Source organism: Amphiura filiformis, chromosome 19, assembly GCF_039555335.1.
Source record: "Amphiura filiformis chromosome 19, Afil_fr2py, whole genome shotgun sequence".
Classification (NCBI taxonomy): Eukaryota; Metazoa; Echinodermata; class Ophiuroidea; order Amphilepidida; family Amphiuridae; genus Amphiura; species Amphiura filiformis.
In genome coordinates this window covers 9100580-9122825 of record NC_092646.1, presented here as the reverse complement: position 1 = coordinate 9122825, position 22246 = coordinate 9100580, and the positions used below count along the sequence as shown (strand labels likewise).

At 37.4% G+C, this 22246-nt stretch overlaps 1 protein-coding gene across 1 annotated transcript in view; it reads left to right on the top strand.

The window, feature by feature from the left end:
- Positions 1 to 524: 524 nt before the first annotated feature.
- Positions 525 to 22246, top strand: part of LOC140140883 (alpha-N-acetyl-neuraminyl-2,3-beta-galactosyl-1,3-N-acetyl-galactosaminide alpha-2,6-sialyltransferase-like) — a 201568-nt gene continuing 179846 nt past the window's right edge. Inside the window, exon 1 of the mRNA XM_072162633.1 lies at positions 525 to 1323. The gene's annotated coding sequence lies outside the window, so the exon portion shown is untranslated. The remainder of the gene's footprint in view (positions 1324 to 22246) is intronic.

The following is a 22246-nucleotide window of genomic DNA, read 5'->3' as shown; positions in this document are numbered from 1 at the left end:
TATTGTTGCTTCTGTTGTGTGGGGGTGGGTTGGGGTTCAGCATAGTGTGGTGTAGGGGTATGGTGTAGGGGTGGGGTGTGGTTTGAATGAGGGTGTAAAGTTTGTGTTTGTATGTCTGTGTGTTTTAACAGTTCTTCATTAATACAATAATGACGATTGTACATATGCTTCTAAAGTAAGATACGCTGATGACACTATAGGTATATTGATTGCCATATTTCCCAATCTCTATATTATATAAATGAATGTATAGCCCCTATATAATTTTTTGGAATAAAATATTGCCGATTTGCCCAGTTTCCTTCAACTGATAACACTAATACACTTTTTCCTGTCTCTGGATGCACTTAATGGTAATATAAGCCGTACAATTCAATACACTACATCAGTGAATATATCACCTTGTATAATGCTAAGCTACACCGAATGAAATCAGTTTCAACTTTCACACCCCTGTCACAAAAATGGCACAGCCGGTATATCCCTGATACGTCTAGCCGTGCAGCAAGCGACCACTGCATCGCTGTAAGGTTGGTTGCAAATGCCGTCAGTCCAGTGTAATATTGAATCGTGAGGCGGGCAAAAGGAATACCTGAGATGCAATGTTAACCCGTGTTTGAGGATGTTACATATTAGACAGACATGAGGTGTTTGCCTCGATGGTATGAGACACAGATGATTGTGGCGTGTGAAGTGTTTCAATCAACTCTTTACGTGCGAGCACACAGTGATACAAAAATGTATAGACATATAACGTAGTCTGCTCACAGAGAGTGCTAGTTAACAAAGTATGCATACAGGATTCATCAAGCTACGTATGGTCTGGTAGTATAGAGTGCACGGGCAATTGAAAGTTAACATGCTAGTTTACCACGTGGAGTGATTACGTCTAGGGAATTCAACGGGTAGACCGTAATACGTTTGTAGCGGCATTTTCTGCTTCAACATTAAAACTGTAGAACGTGTTTTCTTAGCATTGCACCACCTTTAAACCTATGCTATTTACTTTATATTTTGTACCAGGATTTACCACCTGTTGAGTGAATTTAAAGAAGAACCTACTTCTTGCGGATTATTATACATTCTTGATCTTTGTGCACATCATTTAGTGATAAACACCTGAGTATTGTTATCATCTTCATTCATACACGATCTTCAATGTTGTATTCTGCAGATATTCATGGCTTGGAAGTGATATACATGTGGAGACGTTTATATTAAGGCTTGTACAAGACGTCAGTCAGGATAGTTAGCTGCTGGAACAGCAGATACGAAGTACATAATCAAATATTTGAATTTAAAAGGAGACGTAAATTGCACAAGGTAAGATACAAAGTTTATTAATATGTGGCAAGATCAAGAGGAATGAGTCGTTTACAACTATAGACGTTTTTGTATCATTTACTGGCAGTTTATGAATAATACAACCCCATCAAAATTATACATCTGGTTTATTAAATACCGAGTTATGAGCCATATATCAATGGCTGAAAACAACATAAAACAAAAGAATTCTTTTTAACACTGTTTTTGCCAATATCTCAAAAACAATATTAGCGACATCCGACTCATTCCCCTTGATCATGTCAAATATGTTTCTCTTATATTAGAATTTTAGTATCTTGGACCAACAGAATATGCAAATAGCCTATTGAGATCTTGAACTTAGTCTTATAAGTCTTGTCCCATTTTAAAAGCGGACATACATTCATGTAATAACTGTTACCACTGGTAGGCTACGTTAGTGTTATCTGGTACATTGGTCTATTCCATTTGAGATGGAAGACATTACCTTAATCTTTCAAATAGTGGGTGTGAATTTCAAATCGGGTTACCTGAATGGGTGACTCCATTTGAGATCTACACTCCCTATAGACTCCCTATGCATGCTATGTGAGAGATTAATGTCGTGTCTGCCATAGGGGCTGTATGGATTTCATCTGGAATAGCTCATTACGTAATAGAAAGTTATTGTGGGCAAGGAATATCTTTACGCATACATTCCCTTGACTTAATATGAAGAGTAGGATATACTGTAGTATTATTCCTTATAAATACAACCAATGTGAGATGCGGGTATTCTGTTCCTTGGAGTACAGCATCGCAAAAAAAATGAATAATGCTGTTGATTCTGTATAAGATACGGGATGCTGATCTCACATGGTCAAATCACCTGATTATTTGATTTGCATCTCTTAAGATCATGTTGTACATCATGTACATGTAGACAGCCAGTATTGGGTGAGCATTGCAACTGAGCAAGCTGGAATAAGCATAATTATAAGACAAGAATACGATGTAATGTACATATTTTGCAGTAAATATCTTGAAAAAGCTCTGATTTTGATACAGTAATGGGTATGTATGCTAAGTAACACTTTACTTACTCAACAAAGATATTGCCATTAAAACTTGGAATCTTTTCCTGATTTGATTTGAAAACATATGATTATTACTCATGTAATGCACGCTATATCATACTTGCAGTAAACAAATACTGTGTACAGTCCTCTTTATAAAGCTTATGAGAGCTCGGTGTCTAAAAGAATTCTTTATAATGTTACATGCAACCAGAAGCCCCAACTACGGTTCAATGTCTGGCAAGCCTCCTCAAGTAAATGTACGTTTTCCCCATGCACACGACCGGCCACGCTTGCAGGTATCAAATGTACAGTAATATTCCTTGGCGTAGCTCGCTACGTGTGATTGATAACATACAAAGTACACAGTCTACTAATGACTGGTCATTCCGTGATTTAGTCAGTTTAAATTTAGTTACAATAGAGAGATTATCTATCAATACACTTAGAGCACGGCTGTTTGGGCAATAATCAGGTGCGTTTATTAAAGTGTTTTGGTTGCTCATTTTAAAGGAAAACGTTTTATTAAGATTGGCTATGGTGGTGATCAGTGAGAGATTACGACGTTTATACGTAGAACTTACATCTCAGACGGGTTTTATATCACTACCCACTCATTGAATGCTACAAAATATAAAGTAGATATACGTGGGTATTGATAACACTAGGATTATACTTGTCGCAGTTGCTTGGATTTTCTTGTATTAAAGCGATCACCTCACCTAATTTGTTTTTTTATTCATGTTATTATATGTGTTATAAAAATAAGGGATATTTGTATGTCTCCCATTGATACCACTAGTGAAAGATTACCTTTCGCATTTGCTTGGATTATTTTACTATGGTCCTCTTAAAAGTGTGTGTGGTTTTCCTACTGATAATACTAGTTATAACTGATACTTGTCACAATTGCCTTGGATTATTTTGTATTAAGATCTCATATCTATTGTGGTCTCTTTTCTTAAGGAATACTCTGGTTAGCCTCCTCAATACGTTCCCATCGATAACACTGAAAGGTTATCGCAGTAGCTTGGCTTATTTTATTGTGGTCCTCTTAATTCGTGGGTGTCGACTGCAGACAACAAGTTTAAATCTGGTTTTAGATTAAAAGACTTATAACTGTAAATTGTCACGACCATATTTGGAATCAGCATGAAAAATGCTTTAAAATGAGTTCAAACAAACCTAGTATTGGTTCAGTGGTTCTTGAAATAGCTCTTGATATTTTGAGAAAATATCTCAAAACTTGCTGATGCTGAAGCCTATGGCTAGCACGCAGAGCAAGAGATAATATGTATGTTTTCCACTGATATTTTGTTACTAGTGATAAATAATACTTTCACAATTTGTTTAGAGTATTTCGTATTATGCTGTAACCTATATTGTGGTCATTTTTGAAAGGGATATGTGTATATTTCTTATCGATAACACTAGGCTAGGCTATCCATGTCTGAGTTGCTGCTATCATTTCGTATTAAGCTATAACCTATTGTGGTCCTTTTTCGGATGTTTCTCATCGATAACACTATAGTGAAAGATTATCTTGTCGCCTCGGCTTGTCGCATTTGCTTGGATTAATTTATTGTGGTCCTCTTAAAGAGTTATGTACGTTCCCACTTATAATATAATACTATAGTGATAAATTATATTTGTCGCAATTCGCTTGGATTATTCTGTATTAAGTTATCACGTATTGTGGTGATTTTGCGTTAAGAGATTTGTTTTATGTTTCCCCCACGGATAACATTCAGTGAATGGTTACAATAACGCTGTAATTTGGATTATTTGTATATTATCCATTACTTGAAAATAAAACGGAAGTGGAAGTGAGAGTCTTAAAGGGGAATATTGGAATGTCATATTTCCCTGGGTAAGATCTGACAGCAGACCGGACCATGGCCATGGGTAACATGAGTAGGTTTCTTTCACCTTGAAGGCATGGATAGTCTTGCAAATATGGGTAAACTTTCCCCTAGGCCATCCAATATGCCATGAATTAGTAGGACTACAACTGGTATCTACTGGTCAGTTTATACTCCTATTTCCACATCTGTTATTTTTATGTGCGCCTTTAACTGACCAGTTGCAGTCCTACTATGTGGAGCGTATTGGATCATAGACAGTAGTACTGTCTATGATTGGGTGGCCTAGGGGAAATCCGACCCTAATTGCAAGACTATCCATGTGCTCAAGGTGAAATTTTCCTGGAAAACGGGGATATTCAATGTGTGGATTGTAAAAGCTATCACCTATTATTGTGGTCCTCTTTCTGTAGAGAGTTTTCATGGAACACGCCATTGAAATGTTATACTTGTCGCAGTAAGGCACCAGAACCAAATTGGTTCGATCTTTGGATCGACCGTCGATGCGGCTTCGATGCTTAAGGTTAATGAACTATCAACTAATTAATCATAATTAATGGTACATTTGTTAATTGTATTGGGCAATATCATTACATGCACAGATTCATATGTAATCACAATTAACAATAGTCAGTTGATTGATTTTATAAATTAATAAAGATCGACTGTTGATCGAAAGATCAAACTAATTTGGTTGCATTGCCTAACTCGGATGCTTTTATTGCGGTCATTGTAAAGAGATAATGTGTATTGTTTTAATGTAATACTAGTAATAAATAATACTCGTCGCAATTTGCTTGTATTATATCGTAGCTTAAAAGCTACCACCTAACGTGTTCCTTTTCCTTAAGAGAGATTTGAATGTTCCTCAGACGGATAACGCTATACATGTAGTGAAAGGTATACTTGTTGCAGTAACTTGGATCGGGACATCTTAACATAATGTTCCTCACACGAATAGTGAAAGGTTATACATGTCTCAGCTGCTGTGATTATGTTATTGTGGTCATCTTAAAAAGATATGTATGTTCCCACTAGTGATGATACTAATTGTCGTAATTTGTTTGGATTATTTTAGCTATTGCATATTGTAGTCCTTTGTCGTAAGAGATATGTCAATGCTTCTTATCAATGGCACTAGTGAAAGGTTTTACATGTCTCAGTTACTAGCATGATGTTATTGTGGTCATCTTAAAGACATATGTGTGTTCCCACTAGTGATAAATGAACTCATGTATGTTCCTCAGACAAATAACTCTATGTAGTGAAAGGTATACTTGTTGCAATAACTTGCATCGGGTCATCTTAACATAATGTTCCTCACACGGATAGTGAAAGGTTATGCGTGTCTCAGCTGCTGTGATTATGTTATTGTGGTCATCTTAAAGAGATATGTATGTTCCCACAAATTTGATTGGAGTATTTTGTATTAAGCTATCACATATTGTGGCCCTTTTTCGTAAGAGATATTTGAATGCTTCCCATTGATAGTGAAAGGTTATACATGTCTCAGTTTGCTAGCATTATGTTATTGACTATTGTGGACATCTTAAAGACACAATGTGTGTTCCCACTAGTGATTAATAATACTTGTCGCAATTTGATTGGCGTATATTGCATTAAGCTATCACATAATGGTATAAGGGATATTTGTATGTTCACAACACGGATAACACTAGTGAAAGGTTATCATGCTGGTCGTCATTTGTTTGGAATATTTTGTAGTATCAAGCTATCATTAATGTGGTCCTTTTCCGTTAGAGGGTTTTGTGTGTTTCCCATATTACTAACACTGTGTGAACGATTGTTTCGCATTTTCGCTGTCATTATGTTTTCCATATCGTTATAATCATGAGTGAGACGTTTTAGCCACAAGGTGAGAACATATTATCATAATACTAATCACGGCGTGTCCGTCCGTCCGTCCGTCCCTCTGTCCGCTCGCTATCGCGTGCGCGCGGTACGATAACGCGTGCTCGTGGTGCGCATCATGTGCTCGCGATGCGCTATCGCGTAGTGAGTGCGCGGATTACCGACGGGTGCAGTGCGAGCATCGGAAAGCATTACAGTGTGGCTAATCGTGCAGGTGCATCTCATCGGATCAATAGGCCTATTTTCAATACGGTTCATGTGCAGAGGCATATTACAGTACGAGTATTACAGTAGAACATGACTATTTTCCCGTAATTAACATTTGAATAAGAGAAACTTTTACGTTTAAAAAAATATAGGGTTAGGGTTTAAAAACCCCTATAACCCTAACCCTAACCTATGGCAAATCCACCCATGTAAAGTGAAAAACCGCAACACACGGACATTGGAATTGTTCCAGGTATATTACAAAATGGAATACATGACCGTAATCGTTTGGAATAGCCTACCAGGCTACCAGATGGAGTAGTCGGAGACATGTCTGACAACGATGCACCATCCTTCAAGAGCAGAGTGCATAAGCAGTCTATAAACATCGTTTCTGATGCTTTACTGTACTCCTTCACTCTTGGTGTCCCTGCACTGCTGTGAACCACTGATTGGCCCATGTGGTTGTCTTTTATAGTGCCTAGGTGCCTATATAAGTTCTTGACCTGTGCCACTCACCATGCATGCTTAGAGCAGTATACAACATCAATAGAAGCAGCACATCGCGAACAAAGAGCTGTTTTGCGACCTACCAAAACTTTTACAGAAGAGCAGAGAGTGAGACCATTCATTATCAGTCTATTTTGAGGTCGTCGCATTTCTCTACTATATTGAATCTTTATGAGTTTATACTCATGTAAAGAATATTTCCATGAGGTAAAACGAGGACTGTTCCATTCAAAGAGGATTTGCCGAGTTTAATGGAACAGTTCATATTTCACCGAATGGGAATTGAACGCGTCTGTCAGCGTTGCTATGGTAGCTCCGCGTCAGTGCAATGGAAAAATGACTATTGCACTCGCATGGAGTGCAATAGTACTTTTGCAGCTGGCTGCTAAAAATAGCAGAAATAATCAATAATAATTGGCCAATCAAACGACAAGAAACTTTGTATGAGTTATAAAAAACCCATTTTTCGTTGCTTGTGATCTTCTTGGCAGTTTATCTTAATTGATTTTTGTTGTCGACTTATTACACGAGCTTTAACCTAATATTTGTTAAGTATATTCAATGAATTGTCTCTTGAGTGATACATAATGCATAAAAGCTACATAAATGCTTCGCAGCAGTTAAGATACCGTATTCTGTTGTAATTTTTTTTCTCAGTGTTCAGCCTCTCATATGTCTGGTTGCATACTGAAAAGACTATTCTTGTTAACAATTTGAAACTATTCCAACTCAAATGATCACATGTTGCAGGAACATGATGTCTAAGGCCCGGGATATATATTTTTGGAAGATACTGTTCATTCCAAATGATTTCAAATTTCTTCATTTTGATTGAGTAAAGGTATTTGCACAATAAAACTAATTTAGGCACATTTGAATTAATGCAAAGTATCTGGATATTTCATGAGAAACGAATTTTGACATCAAATAACTCAATTCAAATATGCACGCGTATGAAATATAAAATCTTTATTAGTATTACAATTGTTACGGAATAGGTATCAGCAGTGAAATGTTATACCGTCGTAGTTGATAAGGTGAGAAACGTGGTACCTCTGACAAACAATGTTATTTATTAAACAGAACATTGATAGGAAAATGCATATTATAGTTAGAAGCGAAACACGAGCTACGATATAACACTACCGCTAAGCACATTGGATGTTACAAATCATTTATTGACATATTTCTAAACTGCAATGAAATAGTATATTTTAGCATCGGATGATCAAGATTTAGTTCGGAAAGAACTTCATTATTCATTCTTTGAACTTTATCAACTCAAGACAAGATAGATATACGAATAACAATCCAACAAGAAACAAATACTGCATAATAAAGACGTAGAGTAAAAACAACATTATGAACGACGATTCACTGTGGTCGGTTACAATCAGTAACATGCAAATCCCATAAGAATACGCACAAGTCTTGATCTAAGGCATTTTTCTAACGATGAACCGACGATGATTCGTTGTGGCCGGCTACAATAAGTAACATGCAAATCCCATAAGAATACGCACAAGTCTTGATCTAAGGCATTTTTTAACGGTGAACCGACGATGATTCACTGTGGTCGGCTACAATAAGTAACATGTAAATCTCATACAAATACGCACAAGTCTCGTTCTACGGTATTTTTCTAACGAATAAACGACGATGATTCAATGTAGTCGGCTACAATCAGTAACATGCAAATCCCATAAAATATGCACAACTCTTGTTCTAAGGCATTTTTCTAACAGTAAAACGACGATGATTCGCTGTGGTTGGCTACAATCAGTAACATGCATATCCCATAAAAATACGCACAAGTCTTGTTCTAAGGCATTTTTCTAACTAAGAAACGACGATGATTCGATGAGGTTGGCTACACTAAGTAACATGCAACTCCCATAAAAATACGCACAACTCTTGTTCTAAGGACTTTTTCTAACTAAGAAACGACGATGATTCTCCGTGGTTGGCTACAATCAGTAACATGCATATCCCATAAAAATACGCACAACTCTTGTTCTAAGGCATTTTTCTAACTAAGAAACGACGATGATTCGATGTGGTCGGTTACAATCAGTAACATACAACTCCCATAAAAATACACACAAGTCTTGTTCTACGGTATTTTTCTAACTAAGAACGACGATGATTCGATGTGGTCGGTTACAATCAGTAACATGCATATCCCATAAAAATACGGACAATACTTGTTCTACGGTATTTTTCTAACTAAGAAACGACGATGATTCACTGTGGTCGGTTACAATCAGTAATATGCAAACCCATAAAAATACGCACAACTCTTGTTCTACGGTGTTTTTCTAACTGTGAAACGACGATGATTTGCTGCAGGCGGCTACAATCAGTAACACGCATATCCCATCAAAATACTCTTGTTCTAAGGCATTTTTCTAACTAAGAAACGACGATGATTCAATGCGGTCGGCTACAATCAGTAACATAAAAATACGCACCAGTCTTGTTCTAATACATATTTTCTAACTAAGAAACGACGATGATTCGTTGTGGTCGGCTACAATCAGTAACATGCAAATCCCATAAAAATGCCACAAGTCTTGTTCTACGGCATTTTTCTAACTAAGAACGACGATGATTCACTATGGTCGGTCCCATAAAAATTCGCACAAGTCTTGTTCTACATGTTCTAAGGCATTTTCTGACCAAAAAAGCAAGTACACCTCTTGATCTTCTTATTCTATTAGAAAAGAGTATGTCACACTGAAAAAATATTCAGATCAATTTGGAGGATTGTAGGTGTATAAGTCAACGTAGAGAAAGAGGTATATGGTTTTAGTTGTTCCTTCAACTTTAAAATATATATATACTATTGTATTGTCGGAGGAAGCTACTAAATCAGTTCGGGGGCACTGTGAAGTTTGACTTCTCTGACTTCATAGACAAGTCTGGGAAATCACAGACTCTGTACTACATTTATTAGCTCATCTTAAAAAAGCAATGGACAAAACTAAGTATTAGTTGGTGGACAATTCTGCTTTATTGCTGCATAAATGCCATGGTAAAAACTGCACACATCGAATTTCAATTTGGCAATTTGCACAGGTGATTTTGAAGCAAGTAAGCATCTAATGTACTCACAGTGTGCCGTATAGTATTGCCTTACCTGTTGTCGACATTGAAATAAGTGAAAAAATATATGAAATCACAGTCTAAGTGTGTATGATTTCACAGACAGGTGTGTGAATTGGGCTATTCCAGTTGAAATCCACACTACCCCTGTTGAATACAGAGGGAGTATGTTTTCAAATATAATTGGTCAGGTTTAATCATTTTGAAACCCATACTCCCTCTGTATTATTGCTTCACCTATATCTTCCACAACTGGAGTGAGCATTTCAAATAGAAGTTACCCAAGTTACCCATTGTCTATTCTATTCAAAACTCATACACCCTCTGTTGAAGACTGCATCTAATGAAATAGCCCATTCAGGGAAGCATGTGAATTCACAGTGCCCCGAACTGAAATTATTTGATACTTTAATCAAGCGCGAGGAAGCGACAGCGACGAACGCGGAAACTTCCATAGCAAAGACTGGTTTATAATGTGGGTCCAATTAGGAATGTTACATATATCACTAATGGCCATTATCAGACTTCATCAGAATTAAGAGTATGTAGGTTAAACGCAATACCAGATGATCGATGAGTGGTCTTGAGTAACGCGAAATCTAGCCAATTCTACCAGATGTCCTGCAGCTAGAGACATATAAGTAGCATAGTAGATACGACCTCTTGTCTTGAGATGTTTGCTTAACCCTCTCACACGGGCATCGACTGCAGAAGCTCCAAATTGTCTTTAAAAAAAACATTGCAGAATTGTTCATTGCCATGACCATATTTGGAATCAGCATGGAAAGTGCATCAAAATGAGTTCAAACAAGCCTAATAGGGCATATTGGTTTAGTGGTTCTTGAAATAGCTCTTGATATTTTGAGAAAATAAGGTCCCTTGAATTTTTCATGTTGAAGCCTATAGTGCCTATGGCCAGTATGCAAATCACTAATCGTCCTGCTATATACCAAACTAGAAATACAATATCTACATGTAAATTTTACATCACATACTACCTTTTTACTCTCTACCGTAAAGTTAAACAGAGTATCTGCAGATTATCTCCCAGTTTTAAGATATGTTCTCAATATATTAAGAGCAATCTTTAGAGCCACTGAACCAATTCTATGCTTGTTTGTACTGATTTTAATGCATTTCTCATACTGATTCCAAATATGTTCACGAAAATGTCCATATCTGAAAGTTTTGAATTTTTGAAACAAAATTTGAAATTTGTCGTCTGCAGTCGACGCCCCCGTGGAGAAAGTTAAGGCCATAGGCTTCAGCACTAGCAAGTGTTGAGATTTTTTCTCAAAATATCAAGAGCTATCCCAATAACCACTGGACCAATACTAGTCTTGTTTGTACTCATTTTAATGCATTTCTCATGCTTATTCCAAATAAGGTCATGAAAATGTACATATCTGAAATGTTTGAATTTTTGAAACAAAATTTGAGATTTGTCGTCTGCAGTGAACACCCGCGTGGAAAGAGTTAAGCTTAAATAAAATATAAGATAATTTGTGAGTAGAGCATCGAGAGAGTCTAGGTTGTCAGTATAATGGATTTATGAAGAACCTTGATTGCAAAATAATTGAAAAACCATTGTATCGTATCATAGGATCGCTAAATTGGTTCCCTGCTCATAAAACGGCACTCGGGCATTAAGACGCTGCGATAAGATTAAGTTGTATATCAATCAGATTGCAAGCTAACTGGAGTACATCGACGAAGAAGAGCATTAATAGCAACATATAGGGAGTTATACACTCCAACAAATGATTCATGAAGATTGCATTTTTAATTCAATCTAGCTATTTATAGCTAGCTGCAGTTAAAAACCAATTTCATCTTTAATGCATTTTTTGAATCACATAAGTTTATTGTTTTGTTAGACTTAAATTAAATGAAAAGATTGGAACCCCAAAATGAAGCTTATATTGAAAGATTATTAAAGTAATTGTCAAATTATATTACACGATGAAAGGGTTTACAATTCATTCATAATGCCTTCCATTAAAGTATGGTTTCTAATGCCAAATATATAAGAGCATTGGAATTGGCATGATGTTCAGAATAGAATTAGATGGAAAATATGCATGGATTTCTTTTTCAACAATCTGTCAAGATCGCTCATTTCACACGATCTTCAAATCTGAACTATATAGCTCCAAGGTGCAATGTGTAATTCATTAATTTATTTAGGATAACAAAATGGGATATTCCATATGATATCTAGTTGCTATACCCCTGTGGAAGAATTAAGCAAAGTCTCCCACAGAGGGAATATGTTTTTCAAGTGGAATCGGCTAGGGTTAACTATTTTGAAACCCATGCACCCCCTATATAATGGATTTACATTTTCCACAACTGGAGTGAAAATTTCAAATGGAAGTTGTTTGTTCTATACTCTCTCTCTGTGGAACATGTAGCTAAATCATTCACATGGGGGGGGGGGGGGAGCGTGGATTTCAAATGGAATATGATGTATCTCGTCAAAAGTCCATCAGTATAATCAATAGATACTGGTTAACAAAGGTCTTTGTATCTGATCCAGAATATTCACTTACTTATGTACGTTTCAACAAAGCATGTTGTCTTTATCAACACTTGATGGATAGTGACTGCTATTGGCAACCGACGCTAGAAGTAGTTCCAGCGTTGATCTTGGAGTTGTCAGTTGATTTTCATCCAAGAGATTTTTTAGATTCCTGTTTCAGAAACTCATTATATATGTGGGATATTTGGTACTGCCCACATGTTCTAAAGGCTTCGTTGACTTTATCCTCTTCTTCCACTTTGTCATACTCATCAGTCACAACGCTATCTTTCCTGTTGTACAATGTCTTTGATGTAAAGGGTGATGAGACTAATAGTTGAGATATTGGTCTGTATATTTGTTGGCTTACGGTAGCTTTACAGTGCCGTCGTCTTTTTTCACTATCAGCGTGTTCATGAATGGAAGGCTACCTTGGGATTCCTGTTCAAAGGTAAACTTTATTGACCCCGATTTGTCAACTTGGTTGACATAACACATAACGCAGCCGTAGCTTCGGTCTACAATCTAAGGGTGCCGTAGCGATCGCCTGCTGTTCGAGAGACGAAGGGCAGTACCAACTATCTCACATATATGATGAGTTTCTGAAACAGGGATCTCAAAAAATCCCTTTGAGGAAAACCATCTGGCAACCCTTAGATCAACGATGGAACTACTTCTAGCATCAAGTGTTGATAAAGACAATAGGTGTTGTTGAAACGGACACAAGTAAGTGAACATTCTGGATCAGATACAAAGAACTTTGATTACCAGTTTACTATACCGATCATGATGAATCTGTCCAATCAATCAATAGATACGTAAGGGAATCAACAGAACATAGGCTATATGTTACATAGGATCTTCACAAAGCATACCCCGCTAACAAAATCAGCAACAACAAATTTTTACCAGTTTAGCTTTTAGTAAATAATATGGATACAGATTAACACGCTGATTTGGTTACCCATGATGATGATTTTAATATTAAAAGCACACGGGATTAAACATAAATGATCTGCTGTCAATATATTTTATAAATGAATGGCCTAATAGCTTAATAATAATATGAACTCGCACTAAGTATGCTAAGATAATCTTTTTAGGTTAAGCGAGTTTAGATATAGAGTCATTCACCTCGCAAATTGAGATGATTACTTTGACGGTAAGCCACACATCCTCAGCTGATAGAGGAGGAAAGGAATAAGAAAAGAGTAGAAGAAGTAGAAGAAGAAGGAGAAGAAGGAGAAGAACAATTGGCAAATACAAAAACACATTAGAAGAACTAGCAGTATAGAAATAAGTCGAAGAAAGAAGAAGCATTGTCATTTTTTCTATATAAAATAGTATACATTGTATAATGCAAATAAAGAATGGTAGATCATACTATTTGTATTATAGGTATTCTGCGTAAAACATTGCAGATGTAGCTCAGGCTATGTTTGCATCTACGATAACAAAACTTCATAATGATTCGTTAAAATATAATTTTACTCTGTCTCTTAAAACTTGTCGGCTTGCTATAGCACCATTTGAGCGCCTGGGCTTGGTTGTTTGGGTACAAGCTTATTATAGTTAACATGATCATGATGATATAAACTATCTTCTCAATCAGCACACACATAATATAAATAAGATTTTAAATCCATAAACCACCTGTCGCCAGATGCCAATACTCATTTCAATGTGATACTAAGTGTATCTCATTTAAGGCCAACTTTTTCTTTAAATTAAAACTACCACCTGTTTATAAGATCACGAAATCAGTGTGTTTATAAATGGACCACAATGGCCTCATCCCAGTGGCATAGTATAATAACCTTAATTAAACAATCATAGAGCAAAATTTGACCTCAGGTTGTGGAGTATGAGTTTGTGTACCCAAATTTCCAAAGGTCATTCAAGAATGTGCAACTGAATTGGGGTTAAGGAAATGTGCCCTGATAGATGAGCATGTTGTGGATCCTAGTGTATATGGGTCACCCGTTATCTGATAAGACCGTGTTACTATTGCGATTTCTGTTATTTACGAGTAATATTTCGATGTAATGTTGTTTTGATGAACGCCTTCTTCTGGTCACCTGTTTATTAAATAACAAAATCATTGTTTTTATACGAGTCACCCGTGATCTGGTTAAGTCCGCGTTACTATCCCGATTTCTGTTATTTACGAGTAATATTTCGATGTAATGGTTTTGATGAGGGCCTTCTTTTGGTCGGTAATATAAACTGGCCACCCTTGATATGGCGAGATTGCGCTACTATCAACATTTCCACTATGTAATATTTCGATGTATTTTTTGGTGAGTGTCTTCTATTTGTCATCAATATAAACTGGTTACCCAAGATGTGGTAAGATTATGCTACTATCATCATTGCCACTAATATTTCGATATAGTTTTTGGTGAGTGTCTTCTGTTTGTCATTAAAGCATACCACCTATAAAACAACCTGAGTTTTAGACAACCTTTTTAACAGTATTTTAACAGTGTTACATACTGTACTACGAGTATGTTGCAAATAGAACCCCCTTTTGGACATTTCACCAACGCTTATAATCAAACTTCAAATAAAATGCAGAAGTGAGAGAACATACCAACACTATAACCTTATGTTTTGATAAAATGCAGTTCAGTCCACACGACTATAGGCACTCGAGTCAACGGTCTGATCTTGAATTCTAATCACAGTGTCCAATACTTGAATCGGGCGTTTTTATTTATTTAGTGGGTCAATGGTAATACAGTTAGTCTTGTTATGTAAAGGTCGACAGTCTGAGTGGCAATATATGATAAGTGTTGACGTAGACATAGACCCTTTATAATGTTAGACTGCACATGTATGGGCATTATTAACATCAAATCAGAGCACTTGATACGTAAATTTACAAAATGTAAGATTTTTGACATTTCAGGACAGATGCGAGTTTTTTTTCATAATTTAAAGCGATTATAAGTCAAATATAGTGTAAATTTACAGCTTTGTCTCAAAAGCATCTAAGTAATATACTGCTTGTCTTGTTTTAGGTTACGTCGGCTTGAATGAAACGCGCTTGGTGTTCTCGGAATCACAGTATAATCGCGTGGAAAGGTGGCATAATCGGAATGCTCTTTCGCACACAGAGACCATTTTTTTAACAGCGCTACACATCTCGAGGTGACACGCAATATATTTTAGGTAGAATGCTTAGTGCAGTCATTGACGTCAGTGAGAATTTCATTGGACGCAACTTTAAAATTTGAGCGTTTAAATATATACTGCCTGTCTTGTTTTAGGTTACGTCGGCTTGAATGAAACGCGCTCGGTGTTCTCGGAATCAATGTGTGGGAGATTAAGGTGGTATATGGATTTCAACGGTAGCAATGCGTACAAAGCGTACGATTTTGACCCGAGTGTTTTCAATGTTTTGGTGTCAAATAACATGTATTTGGTCCCTTATGTGTAATATCTGATGTTACAAGGATACGTGTTACGCCGCATATGGGGCCTATGCGTGAGTGAAACAGCAACCTCGACCCGTTGACTTATGCATCGAACAAAAATCCACATGACAATAAAACTGGATGCTGGTTGTTCTGTCCTCTAGGTTTACGGCATGCATCATCCCATCCCATGCTAACAATGGGCTATTCCAGTTGAAATCCATACACCACCTTAATCTCCCACACAGAGGGTATAGATTTCAAGTGGAGTCACCCATTGACAATTCACACTCCATGTGTGGAAGATTAAGAACCGAAAGGTTTATGACGATATAAAGTGATTATAACTTGACTCGTTCCTGAAAGATCAATTTATTTATACGAAATACACTACAGAGGTAAAACTGAAACACTATGGCTCCTGTTATCTAACTCGCCTTAAAATTAGAAAATTCAACATCTTCATTTCGTTTTGCACAAAATTTTACAGATTTGTAATACAATCAACCGTTTTTGAATAATGGTCATTATTGGAGGGGGGTACTTACTTTTTGAGATGTTTATTATACGTTGTCGGTAGACTATTATACTACTTCTCAGTATATATTATACCGTGCACATTTTACGCCAAATGTAGATATTTCTTTGACATTATGTTGGTATCAAAGACCGCGAACAGTAAACATATTTGACCACTCTTTCCAGTTAAATATCAACTTTATGTTTAATATTTATGTAAGGGTGACAAAATGATTCGGTATTCGATATTTTTGATGGTACTTAGTGTCACAATGAGTATTTATATCACTCGTATACATAAATTCTAGGCAGTTCATTGGTTGATTGCCATTTATCATTTTTACCATCAGCTTCTCCATGGTCTAACTCCTTCCCTCCCAAGTAAAAACGTATGGAAGATAATTATGATTTAATGAAATTTAAATTTATGATGAGGGACTGTAGACAAATGGATTCACCATTCAGGTAATAACTAACATTTCCATCGAAACATCTTGTTCAGTCGTTTTACACAAAATCACGGATTTTGACAAAACTACAGCACCTCAAGTCTTGATTTTTGCAGGGTAGGTCAGTTTACTAAAGCACATTACAAACGTGTAAAGGACAAGAATTTTGAACAATATTGAGGGCGTCCTCCTCAGCAAATGTTACAATTCGGCATATAGCTTTAATAAACAAAAGAGTTATTGCGTTTTCTACTTTACGGGTAGACAAACTGTTCCTGTTTTTATGCCGACGCTATACAATAAGTCGCTATCCTAATAACCCCGAGCTCCATATTTTTTAATAAGTGAATTAATCCACCATGTCTTTGTACTTCCATAGTCGATATTATTTTTTAATATCGTAACGCCTCAAGATTTTACTCAGGTCATTTGGCTTGCTTGTTCTTCTTTTAATCACCATAATATCATGGAAATTATAGTAAGGTTTGTTCGTAGCTCATGGGTTTATATGTCGATCTTTCGATTCTGCTATATGAGTTAGGCTTCTAGCCGTATACCTGCTCCATGCGAGTGATGAGCTATGGACAAGAACTTTCTGTGGCAAAAACGTTTTTTAATTTATTTCAGAATATACACGGTTTGTTCTTGAGATGTAGTTTGAAATTGTGTAAAGAATATAAATTTTGCCGCTTTTTTTAAAATCGTTTTTTATGTGTCAGCTTCGTTATGAGCACATTTGTTTAATGAACATCGTTATTGTTCATTTCAAAGCCGTGAAGTGCACAGTGACGTCAAATGACAACATCCATGACATCCCCGGTCTACTCACAAAGGCTAATGGGATTTACCCAAACAATCGCTTGTTTTACTTTTTTGTCAGCCTCGTTCACAAACATCTAAATTATCCAATTCAAACGAGTTTATTCGAGATGATTACGTTGATGAAAACGACATGATCAAAACAGAATAATTATTACAAAAAATAATGATTATGATTGGAAAAAATATTAAATGTAATCGTTTGTAGTTAATTAAATAATTCAAATAAAGTTTCTTAAAATAAACAACAATCGTTCACTTTAAAGATCTTATTCCTGCTCGCTTACCAGGACACAGTTCATTAACCCCCATTGTATTTGTGTATTCATGGAATGACCTATAGTATGTTGGGTACACTCATACTCCGCAATTTGAGGTCAAATTTTGAGCTGTGATTGTTGGTGAGTTTATAATGAACTGCGCCTTTGGAACTTTGATCACTATGGCTCTAGGGTAGCGTGTTCACTGTGTTTGTCGTATAAATATAAGCCAGATATGTAGCCATAAGCTTACATATTTCATTATATAACTCGAGTATGGCTACTCGGGTCGATGGTTCACTAGTTGTGAATCATTGATTAATATTACCCAGTATTATATGTGATGGCTTACCACGGCCGTTTTTAACGTCTACTTTTATCGAAAACAACGAAAACTGAGGGGGTAAACTATTAGTCTCGTATATACGTTTGTGGCGTGTCAGACGCCTACACAGCGAATGCCCACCGTTACTGATGAGTACGTTGAAGATATGGACACGTAATACATAATTATTACGCTTTAAGCTTACTGAAAGTTAAGTTTTTAAGCTTACTGAAAGTTAAGTTTTTAAGCTTACTGAAAGTTAAGTTTTTAGCTTACTTAAAACCGGGACTTAAAATCCCATTAGATCATGGTTATATAATAGTTAAAGTGTCCAATACCTTCAATTTAACAATGATTTTGTCTCTAAGCTAAAGCAATTAATGTAAGTTTAATTGAATCTATTCCAAAGTGAAAGTCCGATTCTTGAAGACCCAGTCAGTGGCCCGAATGTAAATAGACGGGTGGAAAAATTCGGTCTTTTTTTCACCAAAACATAAACTGTGACTGTGAATCTGAACATACCGGTACGCTATTTTAGCCTATTTAACATCGTAAAGAAGAACCCGTAAATTGCTACGGAACGCGTAAATTGCTACGGAACCCGTAAATTGCTACGGAACGCGTAAATTGCTACGGAAGCTGTAAATTGCTACGGAACGCGTAAATTGCTACGGAACCCGTAAATTGCTACGGAACCCGTAAATTGCTACGGAACGCGTAAATTGCTGCGGAAGCCGTAAATTGCTGCGGAAGCCGTAAATTGCTGCGGAACCCGTAAATTGCTACGGAACGCGTAAATTGCTACGGAACCCGTAAATTGCTACGGAACCCGTAAATTGCTACGGAACCCGTAAATTGCTACGGAATCCGTAAATTGCTACGGAACCCGTAAATTGCTACGGAACGCGTCAATTGCTACGGAACCCGTAAATTGCTACGGAACCTGTAAATTGCTACGGAACCCGTAAATTGCTACGGAACCCGTAAATTGCTACGGAACCCGTAAATTGCTACGGAACCCGTAAATTGCTACGGAACGCGTAAATTGCTACGGCGCGCGTAAATTGCTACGGAGCCCGTAAATTGCTACGGAGCCCGTAAATTGCTACGGAGCCCGTAAATTGCTACGGAGCCCGTAAATTGCTACGGAACCCGTAAATTGCTACGGAACGCGTAAATTGCTACGGAACCCGTAAATTGCTACGGAACGCGTAAATTGCTACGGAACCCGTAAATTGCTACGGAACCCGTAAATTGCTACGGAACCCGTAAATTGCTACGGAACCCGTAAATAGCTACGGAACCCGTAAATTGCTACGGAACCCGTAAATTGCTACGGAACCCGTAAATTGCTACGGAACCCGTACATTGCTACGGAACCCGTAAATTGCTACGGAACCCGTAAATTGCTACGGAACCCGTATATTGCTACGGAACCCGTAAATTGCTACGGAACCCGTAAATTTCTACGGAACCCGGTACATAAAATTATATTAAATATGTAATGTAGAATTTTATCGGAAATTTTGGCCCGTAGAGCATTTAGTTACGTAGCTGGTTGAAACAAGCTAAAACTCATCGCGTAGCGTTACATTTGTAAATCGGACCAAATTGGTTCTTCGGAAGAGTGCGACGATGATATCAGAACATACCGATACACTATTTCGGCATCGTAAAGAACTACGGAAGGACAAAATATAAAAAATGGAGAATTTATCGAGATTGGAACCCGTAAATTGCTGCGGAACCCGTAAATTGCTACGGAACGCGTAAATTGCTACGGAACCCGTAAATTGCTACGGAACCCGTAAATTGCTACGGAACCCGTAAATTGCTACGGAATCCGTAAATTGCTACGGAACCCGTAAATTGCTACGGAACGCGTCAATTGCTACGGAACCCGTAAATTGCTACGGAACCCGTAAATTGCTACGGAACCCGTAAATTGCTACGGAACCCGTAAATTGCTACGGAACCCGTAAATTGCTACGGAACGCGTAAATTGCTACGGAACCCGTAAATTGCTACGGAACCCGTAAATTGCTACGGAACCCGTAAATTGCTACGGAACCCGTAAATAGCTACGGAACCCGTAAATTGCTACGGAACCCGTAAATTGCTACGGAACCCGTACTACGGAACCCGTACATTGCTACGGAACCCGTAAATTTCTACGGAACCCGTAAATTGCTACGGAACCCGTAAATTGCTACGGAACCCGTAAATTGCTACGGAACCCGTAAATTTAAAAAATGGAGAATTTATCGAGATTGGTAAAAACAAGCGAAAAGTCATAGCGTATCGTTACGTATCTCACACGAACCAAATTAATGCTTCGTAAGGGTTTGACAACAAAATCGCAACTCGCAATGATTTCAGTCGGCGCACACACACTACATATTATACTTTTGGGTTTCTATGTAGAATTTGCATGTAGGGCTACATGTACTGTAGTACAGTAGTATAGTGCGTGTATTATCAGTACATGTCATATCATTTCTGCAAAGTATATGGACTGTGACACTGTTATGCTCGCACAAATTATTATTATTAGCATCTGTTTTACTTGTAAATAAAGCGATGATGATTATTAACTGTTTTTATGTTCCAATATTCTGACTAAAATACGCTATACCGTACGGTATGAATCGCATTTTGTGCAGTGAATTTAGCGATGGTGTACGGACAGAAGTTGTCTATTATCAAGCATCTAAGGAGTGTGAACGGTAACTCTTGGATAGCATTTTTATCTAAAGCTTCTGGTTTACTTGAAAAATTAATAAAATATAATTGGGAGTGTTTTTGTGGGTCTATTCTAGTGATCAAAATGGGCTATTTTCAACTTCGAAAGGACATTTCGTCGCCATTATCGGCGACCGATTACATTCGGTAACTATGTAGGGTTGGGCGGTATGGGAATTTTGAGTCAACAGTACCGCTATACTTTTGTGTGCTAATTGGTATCGGTAGTTTTAAATTATAACTCTTTGTATCGCCCAACACCACTTAAACCAAATAAGACTCCTTAAGTCAAAACTGAGGGCGCTCTAGATAAAAGTAGACATCACGCATAGGCGGCGAACGGCCGTGTTACACGTGTAGACAATCTGACAGGATTCGATTGTCGTACGTGGGCGCGGAACAAGAACGTGTGACATCATTGAAATGTCAATTTTATGTGACGTAATGAAATTCTTTCACAGCTGACCATAGTTTATGATACTTCGATGTATCAGTCATTTAAAACGAAAAATATATTTTATTGGTCACAATTTTGTCTATGTATCCCATAAAGCTTTCATCATTATGTTGTCCTCCAATCATAACTACATTCCACAGTGAACCTAGGGCGTCTGTTGTACATGACTCTTCTTAACCATGAGTTGGCTGGGATACCACTAACCCTAAAGCCCGATCCTGACTCCACTTCGCGGCGCGATGCGATGCTGCGATGCTATAAAAACTGTAATCTGAGCCAGGTTTTTACGAGCTCAGCGGTGAAAATTCTCATCGCGCGGTGGAAATTTGGGTCCGCGAAAAAGTTGAACAATGTTCAACTTTTTCGCTTCGCGCTGCGATATCGCAGCCGTGCACGTTTGTGATTGGCTGCTGGAAAATCAAGGTTGGTAGAATGACCTTAAAAGGAAATGCAGACCCCACGTGCTTTTAAAACATCGCAACATCGAGCGATGAAATTAAAATGTACATTTTAATTTCATCGCGCGATGCTGAGATGTTTTAAAAGCATCGCAGCATCACATCGCGCTGCGAAGTGGAGTCAGGATCGGGCTTTAGGGTTAAGGTTTGGGGATTAGGATTATGGTTAAGGTCAGGGGTTATGTTTATGGTTAGTGTTAGCTCATTATGGCTCTATATGGTTTTGGTGTGCCTACAGAAATATCGATGATGTCACGCGTACCACGGCCACGCAGGAAACCAAATCTTGTCAAATCCTGGTGTCAAATACGTGATTTCATCAAAGAGAACAATACAAGGGACCCCCCCCCCCCGGGAGGAC